The sequence below is a fragment of the Syngnathus acus genome, chromosome 10, assembly GCF_901709675.1.
Source record: "Syngnathus acus chromosome 10, fSynAcu1.2, whole genome shotgun sequence".
NCBI classification, from domain to species: Eukaryota; Metazoa; Chordata; class Actinopteri; order Syngnathiformes; family Syngnathidae; genus Syngnathus; species Syngnathus acus.
In genome coordinates, this window is record NC_051095.1 from 8,082,810 (window position 1) to 8,096,710 (window position 13,901).

The 13,901-nt window shown below is 41.5% G+C and overlaps 1 long non-coding RNA gene across 2 annotated transcripts in view; it reads right to left on the reverse strand.

Annotated features, from left to right (window-relative positions):
* The window catches only part of LOC119128056, a 128,622-nt gene extending 121,236 nt beyond the window's left edge, over positions 1-7,386 (reverse strand). Inside the window, exon 1 of one of the 2 annotated variants that reach the window (XR_005098925.1) lies at positions 6,917-7,386. This is a non-coding gene — a long non-coding RNA (uncharacterized LOC119128056). The remainder of the gene's footprint in view (positions 1-6,916) is intronic. The other variant, XR_005098927.1, reaches the window with a different exon arrangement.
* Positions 7,387-13,901: the final 6,515 nt, after the last annotated feature.

Here is a 13,901-nt window from a genome sequence, read left to right on the forward strand (position 1 = left end):
GGAAGTCAAATTTAAAAATTCACATTTAAAATCAGATATCTGTACTTTGACATCTTTTGTCAAAATACTTTTTTTTCCAACCTCGACGGAAGATGATGTAAGGAAGATACAAATTGAGATTTTGATCTATTGAGATCGTTCACTCTTATAAGGAGGAAAAAACAAGGACAGCAGTAACGTCAGAAAAAAATTAAACAGCATTTTGTCACGTTATCAATATGGATAGATATAAGAAAAGGGACAATTATATTTTGTACTACAGCCCAATGTAATCGTTGGTCTTTTTAAAATCATCCAAAATTGGCATACATAATTGGTAATTGGCAACATGAGACAGTGTTCCTTCAAACATCGACCCCTGTTGCAAAGTTGAATAAATACTTAAGGAGAATTACACAGTAGTCAAATGTTCTGCTTGTAATTCATATCCTTATTGTTGCAAGCATTAAGGGACCAAAAAAGAAGACTTTTTATTCATTCCATAATTTTTTTAAATGAATCGGTTGATTAATCGGTTATTATTCAACCAAATATCGGAGGTGGCATCAGCAACAAAAACCTATTTGGTACTTGAGTGAAGACATCGAATCAGTACGTTTTACGCAAATATCGGCACTTTGACTCGAGTCCAGCATGTCAGTACTTGCGCCCACCTGTGCCCAACCATCTCTCTCCTTTGCGTCTTTTCCGCTTACTCGCCGAGTCAACCTCGCATTAACAGCCACCTTTCTTTTACGGCGCCCTCACCTCGCTTGTAAACCAATGATTTACACTTGTGTGCTAAAAAACAGCTTGAGACAAACAAACGTATTAAAATCACAAATGCTGAGGTGTTCAAAGTTGCAACAGCGTCGGGGCTTATTTACTGAGACCACCAAAACCCGCAGGTTAATCACCCATTTGTTTATTTTGATGTTACCTGGATTACTGTGGGATTGATTGGCATCAAACTTTGTAGTTTTTTGTGTTCATTAAGGTAAAAACATGTCCTTACATTCTTCGACCAATGCCTTTCATTTGTTTGCAATGCCCCCTCCCCTCAAAACCCAAAGACCACCTTTGTTGCGCTCTAAAGTGAAATCCAGCTTTTCCAAAACCAATTTACATTGTAAACGCCATGCAAATCATGTTTGCCGTGTTGGGGGTCCGAAGGTTGCATAAGTTGGTGGGGGTCTTCTCCCTTGGACACCACACAAACACGGCACTACACCCTGCACCCACTGCTGGCACCCCATCCCCCACCCACCTCGGAGGCAGTGCCCACCTCCTTGAACTCCTCCAACTGACTTGTCAAAGGGAATTTAACACGAGGGTTCCAAATTCCTGTGAGGTGATAATTATTGTAGCTGTTGACCAACGGGGAGGGGGGGCATCCAGCACAGAGTAAACAAGCAGTGGGTGCCATCCCCAACCCCCACGTCACCCCGACAGTATGCTCAGTCGTGACCTGCGTAAATGATGCCATTAGGACCCGTGTGACAGTGTCACCCACGGCACTGACAATTTGGCGTCTGGGATCCCAGGTGTCTGTTTAAAATAAATTTAAGAAAAACATTGCAAATTTTGCCTCATAAACAGCAAGGAAATTCCTTATTTTCATCCTTGGATGAATGATCCAAACCACAGGTGAAAACAAGTAACACTTTTTAAAATGTAGAGGAGTCAAAATATGGCCCGTGGGCCAAATTTGGCTCACAGTCTAATTTTATTTGGCCCGCCAAGACAAATTCAGCATCGACTTTATATGTCAATATTAAGATTACAAATTGTCTTCATTAACAGCAATGTTGCTAGCAAGTTTTATTACCATTGATCTTTTTAAAAAATGTAGTCTCTGATTTCAAAACTAGTTTTTCCATCAGTTTGTTGTGTAGACTATACTGTATATCGGGGTGCCCAAGTCCAGTCCTGGTCTTAAACCGGACTTGTGCACCCCTGCTGTATATAATATACATTCATGCATTTATTTGGGTTAAATCATAATGGCCCTCCGAAGTAAACTATGACTATGATGCTTGCGGCCCGCACCAAAAATGAGTTTGACACCCCTGATGTAGACCGAAACCAGTAACCAAGTTTTTTTTAAATAGCATTCAATGTATGTTTGCCATTTATTGTACAGTGAGTCCACAGATCTTATACATCGGTCGTGGTGGTCGGTTTATTAGAGAGGCGGCGCTGGCAGCATGTTATTTCCTTGTCTTTTCCCCACATGTGGTTCGGCCCCTTACCACACTCCCCAACCACACACCAAGACTTGGAGTGGTTATAAAAGTAGAAGGGGGTGATTAAGAGGCAGGAATAACGGCCTCCACAAAACAAGGAATGTGTTTAACTGCCACAATGGCGACGCCACACGTCTTAATCGGACTACCGTGATCAATATCGCAAATCATCTTCTTTATGGCTTGATTCTCAGAGATGGTAAAACATGAGAAGGACGCACTGTAGCTGCATGATTTATGTCTGAGGCTGACCCGGGAGGATTTAGTCTGCAGAGTAGCTAGAGTCGTGCTGACCCTCATATCACTTCTGCATTGTTGAGCCCGAGTGGATCCTTCTAAAACCGGGATTAGAAAAGTTAAATATACAAACACCTTCACCTCTCGCCGCTCTGACACGAGGAAACGTTTGGTCAGTGAGCCGAGCTTCCCTTTTGCTAAGCATGTCCAAAACCTCATCACTTTTGGTCACGCCTTCTTTCCGGGGCTCTGTGTGCCGCACTGCTGTAACAGTCAGCAATCCGGTTGCGAACCCGGATGAAGCCATATTTCTGTGAGGGAGATTATTTTTCAAAATGCAACATTTTCAACCTATTTTGGCCTAGACAACTGGAATGAAATTGAATGCCAAAAAGGACTTTTACAAGCATTTTGGGGTATTCATCTCATCATCTTAACTGATTTCCAAACTGTAAAGAGACTCCACATTTTTGTAAACAAAAGGTACAAGGATACTTACGGGTAATAACAACTGACGAATTGAAAACAATCTACAAAAATATAGTATTTTAGGTTACGCGTGCATGGCCAATAACGAGTCCATTCCAGTTTCACCATCTCCAAAATTGAATACCACAGTCGATGTTTTGGTATTACGAAACTCCAAAAGAGTACACAAAGCTGTGTATTTGTTGACAAAAGGTGAATTTAACATTTACACATCACAAGCCCTTAATCTTTGAACATGGCAGGTCACATCATCACTGCCATGATGGTCATGGGTCATCGTCCTATTCAGAGGATGTGGACCCGTGCATCCATACTGCCAGCGTTAGACTTCTTCATACATGCAAGATTTTTTCGAGTAAACCTCGACGCACTTTACATCCGTTGTGCGTGCATTGTGTGTTTGTCCCTAATTGAGAGGTAAGCAAAGACGCAAAAAATTGCCTTTAAAGTCGACCAATAAAGATCCCGCCTGTAATGTTAAACACCTGCCCATAAAGCCCAGAGGAATGCTAAATGAAAGCCATTTCCAGGTCCGGTCTCCTGTCTGGGGTCTCACGTCAAGACAGCAGGATTTGTAATGGCTGTAACCGGGATTATTGAGTTCAAGCAGAACAGCCAGGAAGTACAGAGCGAGACGGGAAAAGAAAAAAAAAAACACTTCACACAGTGACCATTTCTCCTCCCATAACGGACGCTACAATGGCTGGTGGATTATTCCCCCATTTAATTGCACACAAGAATCAATGTGACAACTTTTTAGCATCAAATATGTCACAACCCATCGCGGCGGCATTTCTTCAGCGTTGCTTTTACAGCTCACTGATCAAAGCGCCTCACGGGGGTGCGGTATAATCGTAGCCGACACACACAAAAAGTCTTCTTTGTTGGGGCGTGAGCTAGACGCGCTATGACAGATGACCACTGCCGCTCCAAACGCGCTGATCCTCTGACCGCCCCCCCCCCCCCACACACACACACACGCACATCCACACGGAAGGCAGCAAGAGGCTAGCGGCCAGCGAGTGACCTCGTAGAATGCGGCCGTGATGTGGCGCGGCCTCATCTCTGGTTTCCAATCCCCCGCCAGCGACTGACACCCGCTCCTCTTTTGCACCTGTCGAGTGCCAATAGACCCCCCGTCTGCACTCTGTCACCACAGAGGATATACGGCCCTGCTTCGTCGCTCCCGTCTGCCTAATTAGTCCCTAACTGACCTCTTGCTCATCAGGCACCGCTCGCGAGTGGTTTCCTCACCTCAGTCTCAACGACTGGCCCGATATGACTGAGTGCCCCATTCAACCGAAAAAATTAGGCGCCGGCGTCTACACGCAAGCCTCGGATAATGAAGCTATCAGTGCGGACGGGCAACTGTCGTGTGAGTTACACGCACACGCAGTGAATCGTGCAACTTGAACACGCACACACATGCCACACAGAGAAAAACACACAAGGAGTTGTGGCTGCTTCATGCATAATTTCACAGAGAGCAACAGTGCGGCGCTCATTCACAACCTGCAAGTTGCCGTACATTCAGTAAAGTCAATATTGCTTGATGTCATTATAGTTGCAGTGAACTGACGAAATAGCGAGTGAGCTGGCCCAGAAGTAGCAAAAAGTGTCTAAAAACATTTTTTGAAAAGAAATCCCTCTACAATATAATGTTCTTCATAAAATATGAATGATGTCATTAAATAAAGTATTTAGAGATTTAAACTGTTTGTGCATGATCAATTCATTGCAACTTTTGCTGTGCAAAACTCCGCCATCAGGGTCAGAAGAATACAGTCACAAAGAAACAAATATGACTAACATTTACTGGAAATGACTTCGTAAATGTTTTTCCGCAAAGGAAAAATAAAATGTGCCTGTATGTGTTGCTATATTGTGGGTCTCCAAGTGTTGCTGCACCAATGGTGTTCAAATAGCCATTGCTGTTAAACACGTTTGTTAGCCACACGACAAATTCTATCGCGATATCGTTTTGTGTTGTAGGTTAGCATTAAGATAGCAGAAGGCAAAGTTGTGTTATTTTACGACAGGTTACAAGTAGGAGCCGTGCGAGCCGGCGATATGACGCGACCAGTTTGAAAGTGGAAGCCGTGCCTCTGTAAGGCCATAAATAATAATTGTGAGCAGTTAAATATGACCTCTCCAGTGAGGCCCAAGTGCTGCAGAACAGCAGGTGCTGACGTTCCTCCAAAGTTCTTTCCATTTTGGGGTTATGTGTTCCACCGGGGCGCAACTGTTTTATTGACTCGAAAGAGCCTGTTAAAGCATATCGGTTTTGTTCAGAGGTGCATATCTATTTATATATGTGGCCTTCTATTATTTGAGGCGGCTGATACAAGACAATGATTTGCTCTACAAACTGCAGTTTGCTTTTAATTCCGGTTAGCCTGTCATGTATGAACACTTGTGTCTGAGGTGAAATAAGGTGTGAGATGAAATACAGTGGACATTGAGTGTATAATATTGGCAAAGAAAAGAAATAGACATTTCTGTCCTTTCCCTTTTACCCCATTTTGTTGCAGCCAGGTTCACATATAATAATATAGCATGTATGGGACCTGATCGGATTGCCTTTTTTGATGTAAAAATTATGGAAATAAGGCCAAAATATTTCATCATTAAAATACAATGCAAATTACATTTATTATTACATGCGGCTAGCATAAAAAATATATATATAGACATAGATATTTAGGTAACAATTTGTATATTTTGAGTTTTGGGGTTGTTGGGTTTTTTTTTTCCAAACAGAAAAGGGGGGAAGCCTAAAGAAGAAGAAAAATACAAAAGTGTTCACTTTGACCTGCAACATAACAAGTGGGTAAAGCAGTAACTCACGATAGGTAGACAAAGTTAGCAAGTTAGCAGAATTTGATGGGACACACTATGTGCTTTGACAATTTCATCACATCATTGCTGTTTGTGCAGAGAAAAATAATGCCATATGCCGATTCTACAAAAATGAGAACTAGTATGTTTGAAAACAAACCGTTAACATTACTATAACATTAAATGCATCAGTATTGCTTCAATATTAAACAAGAAGGACTTAACAGGCAATATTTGTTCATATGTACAGTTTGGTTATTGAGAGTACCCCAAAAAGTAGAGAAGTAATTTTTCGGTTTCTTTGTTTAAAATGGCTCACTGTAACATAACACCTGCAAAAAGTGAGGGAACACTATGTTGAAGTGAGGAGGGGGAGGAGCTATGTTTAGCCTGGGTTGTTAGTGGAAGTTAGTCTTCGTCATATTTCTTAATAACCTCAGTACTTTACTTTTGCATTTTTTTCTCAAAATCAAATAACCTGTAAGACCAATTCATTGTCCAGTCCGAAAGAAACATTTACTAACATTTTCCAAAATGCCTCATACATTTTCCTCCCTCTTTTTTACAGCCCAACAACTAATTCTCTGTGCTGACTGCCATGATCTGAATTTTTATACTTTCGAAACCATATATTCCACTGGGTAGTTGAAGTGAAGGCGCTGCGTGCTGAGCAGGATACAGACAGCCTAACGTGAGAGAGCAGACATCACGTGACTGCAGCACTTTCTGTCTGGGTGCACGACAGGGTCTCACTGACTCTTCCTCCCCGGTGAGGAGGAAGAGGAGGAGGCATACGCACACGGCTGGCGAATAAACAACACGCCATCCACATGCATGGCGAGACACGAGCCGGACTGTCATGCAACTCGGATCCTCAGCGTACCAGACGACGGGGGGGGGATTCAAACAAAACGCGCGTGCAGATCATTCATCACTATCCCGTCTCCTCATCCTCCACTCTCAATCAAAACAAGGATGATCTTCATCATCAACGCACATGACAAAATTGGTATTCCCCACGCGGGTTCCCGTCTCGACCGACATGAGATGCGCAAAGTGTCTCATATGGGAAGTTGCATGAATGGATGAAAAACAAGAAGGAAAAAAGCAGCCAGTCAGCGACTCACTCAGTTTCCAGTGCGTGTGTTCATCCAGCTGCTCCACTCCGCGTCATCCTTCATCCAGCATCCAAAACAACATCAACAATCCAGCTCTGGACATCCAACACACGCCGTCCTGCGACTGTTTTTTTTTTTTTTTTTTTACTTTTTAAGTCCCATTGATGTCACTTCCTGTGAGGATGGTGCCTGAGGATATCGTGGGAAGCAGGCATCCGGAGGTCAAAAGTTCACAATGGAGGAAAGCGGGACTGCAGAGAAGAGGAGAAGAGATTATAAATGACGGAAAACGAAAGAAAAGGATCATCGCGGCCATGCCGGCTGGTTCCAACTGTGCGCTATACGTTTTATATAACACTCGCGTTTGCATCATCCCCACTCCCACCCCCCTTTCCACCTCCGTCATGCGCCTGCGACTTTCTATTCCTGATCGTTATTATGCACTTGTGGATGGCGGAAGCATCACTTTTGGCAAATATGATTGACAGTCGGTGCATAACAATGCGGTGGCCCTCAAATCATCTTTCCCCATTAAAGCCAATGAAAATGCCATTACCCTGTTCCAGCCTTCCCAAAATAAACAAACATTTGCTCTGTATAATACTTTTTAAAAACATGCAGTACTGACATGACTCAAAAAAGAGGTCAAGAATTCAACAATTTGTCCTCGGGACAAAAATACTGTAATGCAGGCAAACGGATAAATTCATGGAGACGGAACTCATTAAGCAGCAGTAATATGAGATGTTGATTAAGAATATGAATATATTGTACATCTACATGTGTTGCACCACTGTTTGTGTCCACACAACAACAGCAATGCTATTCCTTAGCCCATCTATCTAATCAGTCAGACTTCATAAAATTCAATTCAAAATAATTTAATTGAAAACAACCCTTCCAACTACAAGGACATAGACACACCTCTCTTGGGTAAAAAAAATCTCCCTCATAAGTCAGAAAATTCAGGAACCCCTCTTTTAGCGAAAAATCGATTGGACATTACAATCATAAATTGATTTTTATGATATAAAACTTGTTTGCTTGAACACAAAGCCACAAGTGGCAACAGGTTAATTATTCTGCATGTCACTTCTTTGCTGGCCTAAATAGAGATATTGTTTGTTGTGAATGTATAATCATCAGCCAATAAAGAATAACACTGCTCAACGAATTCTTTTACCACCCTTTAATTAGTTATGCTTAATGAATTTCAAAAAACTGCCCTGATTTTTATACATAGTCATTATATTAACAAAAATAGAATGCATAATATAGTCAAGTATTTAATAATATTTATGGCTTAAGGGTTTGTGGATTTTTTTTCTGAAACGTCACAAATAAGACATCAATCCATCTCTGATTGAAATTTGCTGATGATCAATAATAATTTTCCTTCGCAGTGGTTGAGAATCGCTAATCTAGTGTCCCAGTGACTCGATGGGGCGTGATCCCTCACTCTGCCCTCTGCTCTTTTACCTTTGAACCCGCACGCAGCAGCTCATCTCTGATCTACGCAGGGTCTCCTCTCACAACTACTCGGTGATGGATGACCACCAGCATGCCAATAGCGCACAATATTTCAATTTCCTGCGTGGAAGAAGGAATTTGGGAGGTTGCCAGAAGTTCACCAGCACAGTATGGTGCCTCCCACTCACTCTCACGACAAGGCCCAGCAATTTACCGAAGAGCTCAGACCAAAATATCGTGTTGGAGAACATTCCACAAAGTCGGGTTCTCCATGTGTTGGGTCAGACCCCCGCTGCCTGATGGACGGCGGCGCCCAAGACTTTGACACCAGAGCGGCTGAGTTTATTGTGGGAATATTGATACTTTTGATGGAGTTGAAGTGCATACAGGGCTTTGAGGTAAATAGTGGTAACAAACTCGGTAACACAGTCACTTTTGTGAGGTGGAATTAGTGTTTTTCTATATTACTATCCCAAAAAGTGTATGTATGGAATGATTTGATGATCTTCCTGTATTGTTATGATGTGACATTTGTGTGCAAGATGTGCTATAAAACTAAACTTCCCTTGCCTGCATTCTGTATAGTTCTTTTGATTCTGCTGATCTGATGCATTAAAATACATTTAAAAAATTACAATTATTTTGGGGTTATCCATGATTATTATTATTATTACGATTATATGCCTGCATATTTGAAGTAAAATCTATCCATGTTTTACAAGCTGATATACGACCGCTTGACATCATTTTTCCACATTTCATCACATTAAAAAAGAATTTACTGTAGAATTTCAGCTTTTAGGAGCTACTTTAAAACACACAAGTCACAATTAGGTTTCAGGGTTAACAACATCCAACATTGATGCGGTAAAGAGTCAAGACAAGCCACATGCCAATATGGAAGAGTTGTATTGACATAAAACGGTAATAGTGTGTGATGCAAGCGTGCAAGGCATGCAGATTGAAGTCGATGGCATGTGCACTAGAAAAAGCGCCCATGTGGGAATGTGTATGTTGTGTAGTAGGTTCTGATTGGTTGTGGCTCTGCTTTAAAGGCCTGTGATTGGTGAGCTGAGCGAGAAGGGTTGCAGCATGCGTAAACAGGCGGTGAGGCACACACTGCGACCTAGTGGATGGAAAGGGATGGGGAGGCTGTGTCTGTACGTGTGTGCGTGTGCGCGTGCGTGTTACAGGGATAGTATATCGCACACAAACCTCAGAAATAAACATACCTTGTATCTTAATCTTCACAGTCTGTGAATCAAAACTATATACAATTTATATTTAACTATACAAAATTATCAGCAGCAAACACACACACACAATTGCTTTGCAGCTTCTAACCCATGTGTTTGATCTTACATCATCAATGCATGGCGAGGTGTTACCAGTGTAGAAAAACACTCACACGCACTTCTTGATAAGACACCCACATGTATTATTGTGCGCTCGCTAAATAAGCGTGCAGGCATTTGTTATTCCATCAAAAGTGCTGCTCGTTCGTAGATATACCCACAACTATACCGTTTCGCTCACTAATTAGCCACACAAAGGTTTAATAAGGTCAGTTTAGCTTAATGCTAACAAACAATGCAAAACGCTATTGACATGCTGGTGAACAGCATCAATTTCAGGTCACACTATGACTGACAGATATTCGAAGACAAACAGTGGAGCAACACATGTAGACAGAAAATACTAGAATACTCCGATATATACTTTAACATCACCATTTTTGCATGAATGTTTGGGTGATTGTCATCTGCTTGATGGAAAAAGCATCACCCAGACCCGCCTCAAAATAAGTTCAGATTACCCTCCCCTTCCAGATGTACATCACAGAGGAGATTGGAAGTACTTAAGAGCTGATAAAGGGGGGGGTTATCAGGGTGGGGGGTGGCAATGCTGCACCAAATTTTGGGAGCAGGTTTTAGTCAAGGCCCAACAGCTCGACAAGAGCCACGGCCCATTTTGCCTTGAAGGGATTAATAATGAATTAAGGCACACATACACACATACAGCCCTCCCCAATAAAGATATTCATGCATGCTAATGCATCCATTATTTATAGTGTGAGAGGCAAGCCATAGTGGTAGCCACATGCAAGTGGGGGCTGGTGTGAGGGTCTCTTCGAGGACTCTGCAAGCACTGGAGTCCAGTTGGGGCCTGAGGCTGCTGTGGGTTGAGATGCCGGTGTAACGGGGGGGTGTGCGTGCGTGTGGTGAGGGTTTTCCTTTGCCAGACAGGCAGCTCGAGCATCAGAAAAGGGCCGCCAAGTGTGGTGGGGGGAGGGGGGATTAAACAAATAAATACATGATAAGAAATAATCATGCCAGGGAGCAGAGTGGAGACAAAGAGCCCAAAAGGGGGAGTGCGGGATCAGAGGTGGGGGCTCACTAAGTCAGGATTTACTGTCTGGACTAGTCCCTTCTTGACCAAAAAGATAGAACTTTTAGGGATATGAGTGGTTACAGTAAAGAGGTGACTCAATCTAATCTATTCTAAGAAGAAGATCTGGGCAGAGTCTACGATGGTCACAGATTAGGCAACGTGAAGGTGGCTTTGCTTTATGTTTGGTTTGATAGGAAATAAACACTGCGAGTGGCATCCAACAGTTGTTTCTTTTTAAAGAATTGACTTCCTGCCAAACTGCTACTTGTTTTAAAGTGAGTTTAGTTTGAGGCGCATTCATCGATAAATAATGTATTAAATTAATCAAGTATTTATGATCAGAGTAATTCTTTAGCGAACTAAAAATGTCCGAATCTATTTCTATAAATTCAGATTCTTGACAAATAATCTCAGATTCCTGTAGTTTTGATAAAAGCAAACGGAATATCTTTGGGTTGAATCAAACAAACATTCACAAACATTATCAAAATGTTGACTTATTCCCTGACACGTTACAGACCAAACCAGCAACCAAATCATGATCAAATTATGTTAGTGCAGCAATTTCTAACTTTTGGAAACACCAAATGGAAAACTTGACTTAAATTGTTTTTATGCTAAACACACTCTTTTAAAAAAAAATTGACAACTCCGCAGCTCAAAGATACAAATGTCACATGTAGAGGTGAAGGGACAGTGGAAACGGTGCGTTCTTTTCATGTGCACAGCATGCCAGGTATGTAGCGGGCCAGGCGGCACTGAGGCACGTCGGCTGATAAGATAAAGAGGTGGCACGAGCCAGATGACTTTCCCAGCCGACTGATCCCCGTATTAGCATAGATATACAGTCATCAACATGCTGCCTCATCTCCATAGATATGACTGGGGCCATGCCACCACCACATCAGGGCTTCTCAAACAGGGGTCTCCGCACCCCTGGTGGTCTACCAGTTGGAGCATGGGGGTCGCTAAAGTAATTGCTTACATATGGGGGCCGACATGACAATAAAACAAGCATGACAAAGGAATTATTTTCTTCTACATGACCTTTAGACCGATTATAAGCTGTGTTGTGATTGTGGCGTATTGCATAAATCTGACATCTCGGAATGTTAACCAAAAAAAAAAGGATGGGGAGGTAATAAAAGGTTTATTTTGTATTTGAATTTAGTATCGTCCCATTTTTTATTGCCAAAAGAAATTCAGAAATTAAAAAGTGGTGCTGCTTTGAGATGTACAGTGACCCTAACTTAAGTTTGTCAAGGCACGAGCTGGCGTTTGATTTTTTTCTTTTATTCTTATTTTTTTTTCAATATACTGTATAATGTACGGAATATGTTTTTAATTTAGTTAAAAGTTTCTCTCTCAGGGCCTCAGGACTGATTAAAACTTTACTCTTGTCCTGCTTAAGATGGAGAAAGGTTTCTGCCAATCCAGGATTTGATGGAGACACAGATGTACAACTGAATATGGTTAGCTGAATTGTGGAAACTAACTTCGTGCCTCCTGATGACACTGCCAAGTGGCAGCATATAAAAAATATTTAAATATCATATATAAACAATAAAGGACCTGAAATTGAACTTTGAGGAACACCATATGTTTATTTATTGAGCAGCTTGTATCTAAATTTGTGTCAGTGTGGTAGGAGAAACATTTGCGTTGAGGCTAGCCTAATATTTCAGTCCATTCAAACAAAAGCAGCAACTGGATGCGGTTGTACCAACACGAATTTTTAAAAGCGCTTCTCAAAACTGGCCATACATTTTTTTTAAAAGGTGATGTTTGTATAGGAGCCAGAAGACAAGTATGATATAAAGGGAAACAACCTTTCAATATGAAAATATAATCAAACGATTGTAACATCTTCATCATAGGCATCCTAATTGTAGATAATCCTGCCGAGGCTACTCAGGCGCCATTGTTCGCTCCGCTTCCTACTTGCGTGCATGAATCTACATCTGTCGGAGATATGACCAATATCTGGGCTAAGAGATTATCAGTGTGGCTTTGCAAAAACCAGTTTGACAGGGATTGCCCGCCCATTTCAAAGTGCTGCCCCAGTATTATACCGGCGACATGCCCCAAAATTAAATCCCTTAATATGATGGGACTATGAGCGGATCACATCATGTTACATGAGCTGCTGGGTTGCAGGTAATAGTCAGCCCCCTCTCCTCCAGACACAGACACACGCACGCACACAAACACACACACACCGAATTTAATGTTTGCCAACAAGTAGCAGGACCTCCCTGAAGGCAACGTTGAACTAAGCATTTTTACATTGTGCAAACATTGCAACCTCCAGCAAATACAACCAAAGGCACTTTGGTGTTTTTTTTTTTTTTTTTTTTTTTTTTTTTTAATACGTCAACCTTACACAAGACGAGCCATAAAGATTGTAATCATGTCAAAACAATATCCATTTTCATTTCACTCCACATGAGTCACCATTTGTCGCGCCCACACACATTTTACGACAAATACAGCAGCTTAATTATACATGCGACCGCTGCAATAAAAGTGCAAGCATTAACAAGCATCTTGTTAACACAAGACTTGCTTTGAAAGCATTTTTTTTTTTTTAAACACTTTCACTCAGCACTTGTCTGATGTGGCACATTAGCAACAGTTAGAGCAAATTATCCCCAAAAAAAACTACCATTACTAAAATAATGCACTCTAATTAGTAATTGTAATTGTCACAATCCTGTAGAAAGCATGAATTTAAAAAATTGGAGTCACAAAGGTAAATATTTTTATGCCTGGCTTCAAGCACACAGGATAATATTGTTCACCAAATTATAGCAATTAATACCCCAAAAACTTAACAACCCAAAATAGTTGTGTCCATCCCACCGGTTTTAAACATTATACACACCCAGCAATTCTCCTTTAGTGTCTATTCTAATGGCCTAGCATGTACTGTACATTTCAGTGTTTTCCTTTCTAGTTATTTTCACAGTTTGTTGGAATCCAAGGTTGTTCTGACTACGTATAAACATCAAAATGATTCTTTTCAATAATTTTCATGTAAAACAAAATTGGGCTATAGATTGCATCCTACAGCCAGGAGTGAAAAAGGAAAAGCATCTCGTCTCCATATTCCTGACCTTCCCCGGTTCATCCA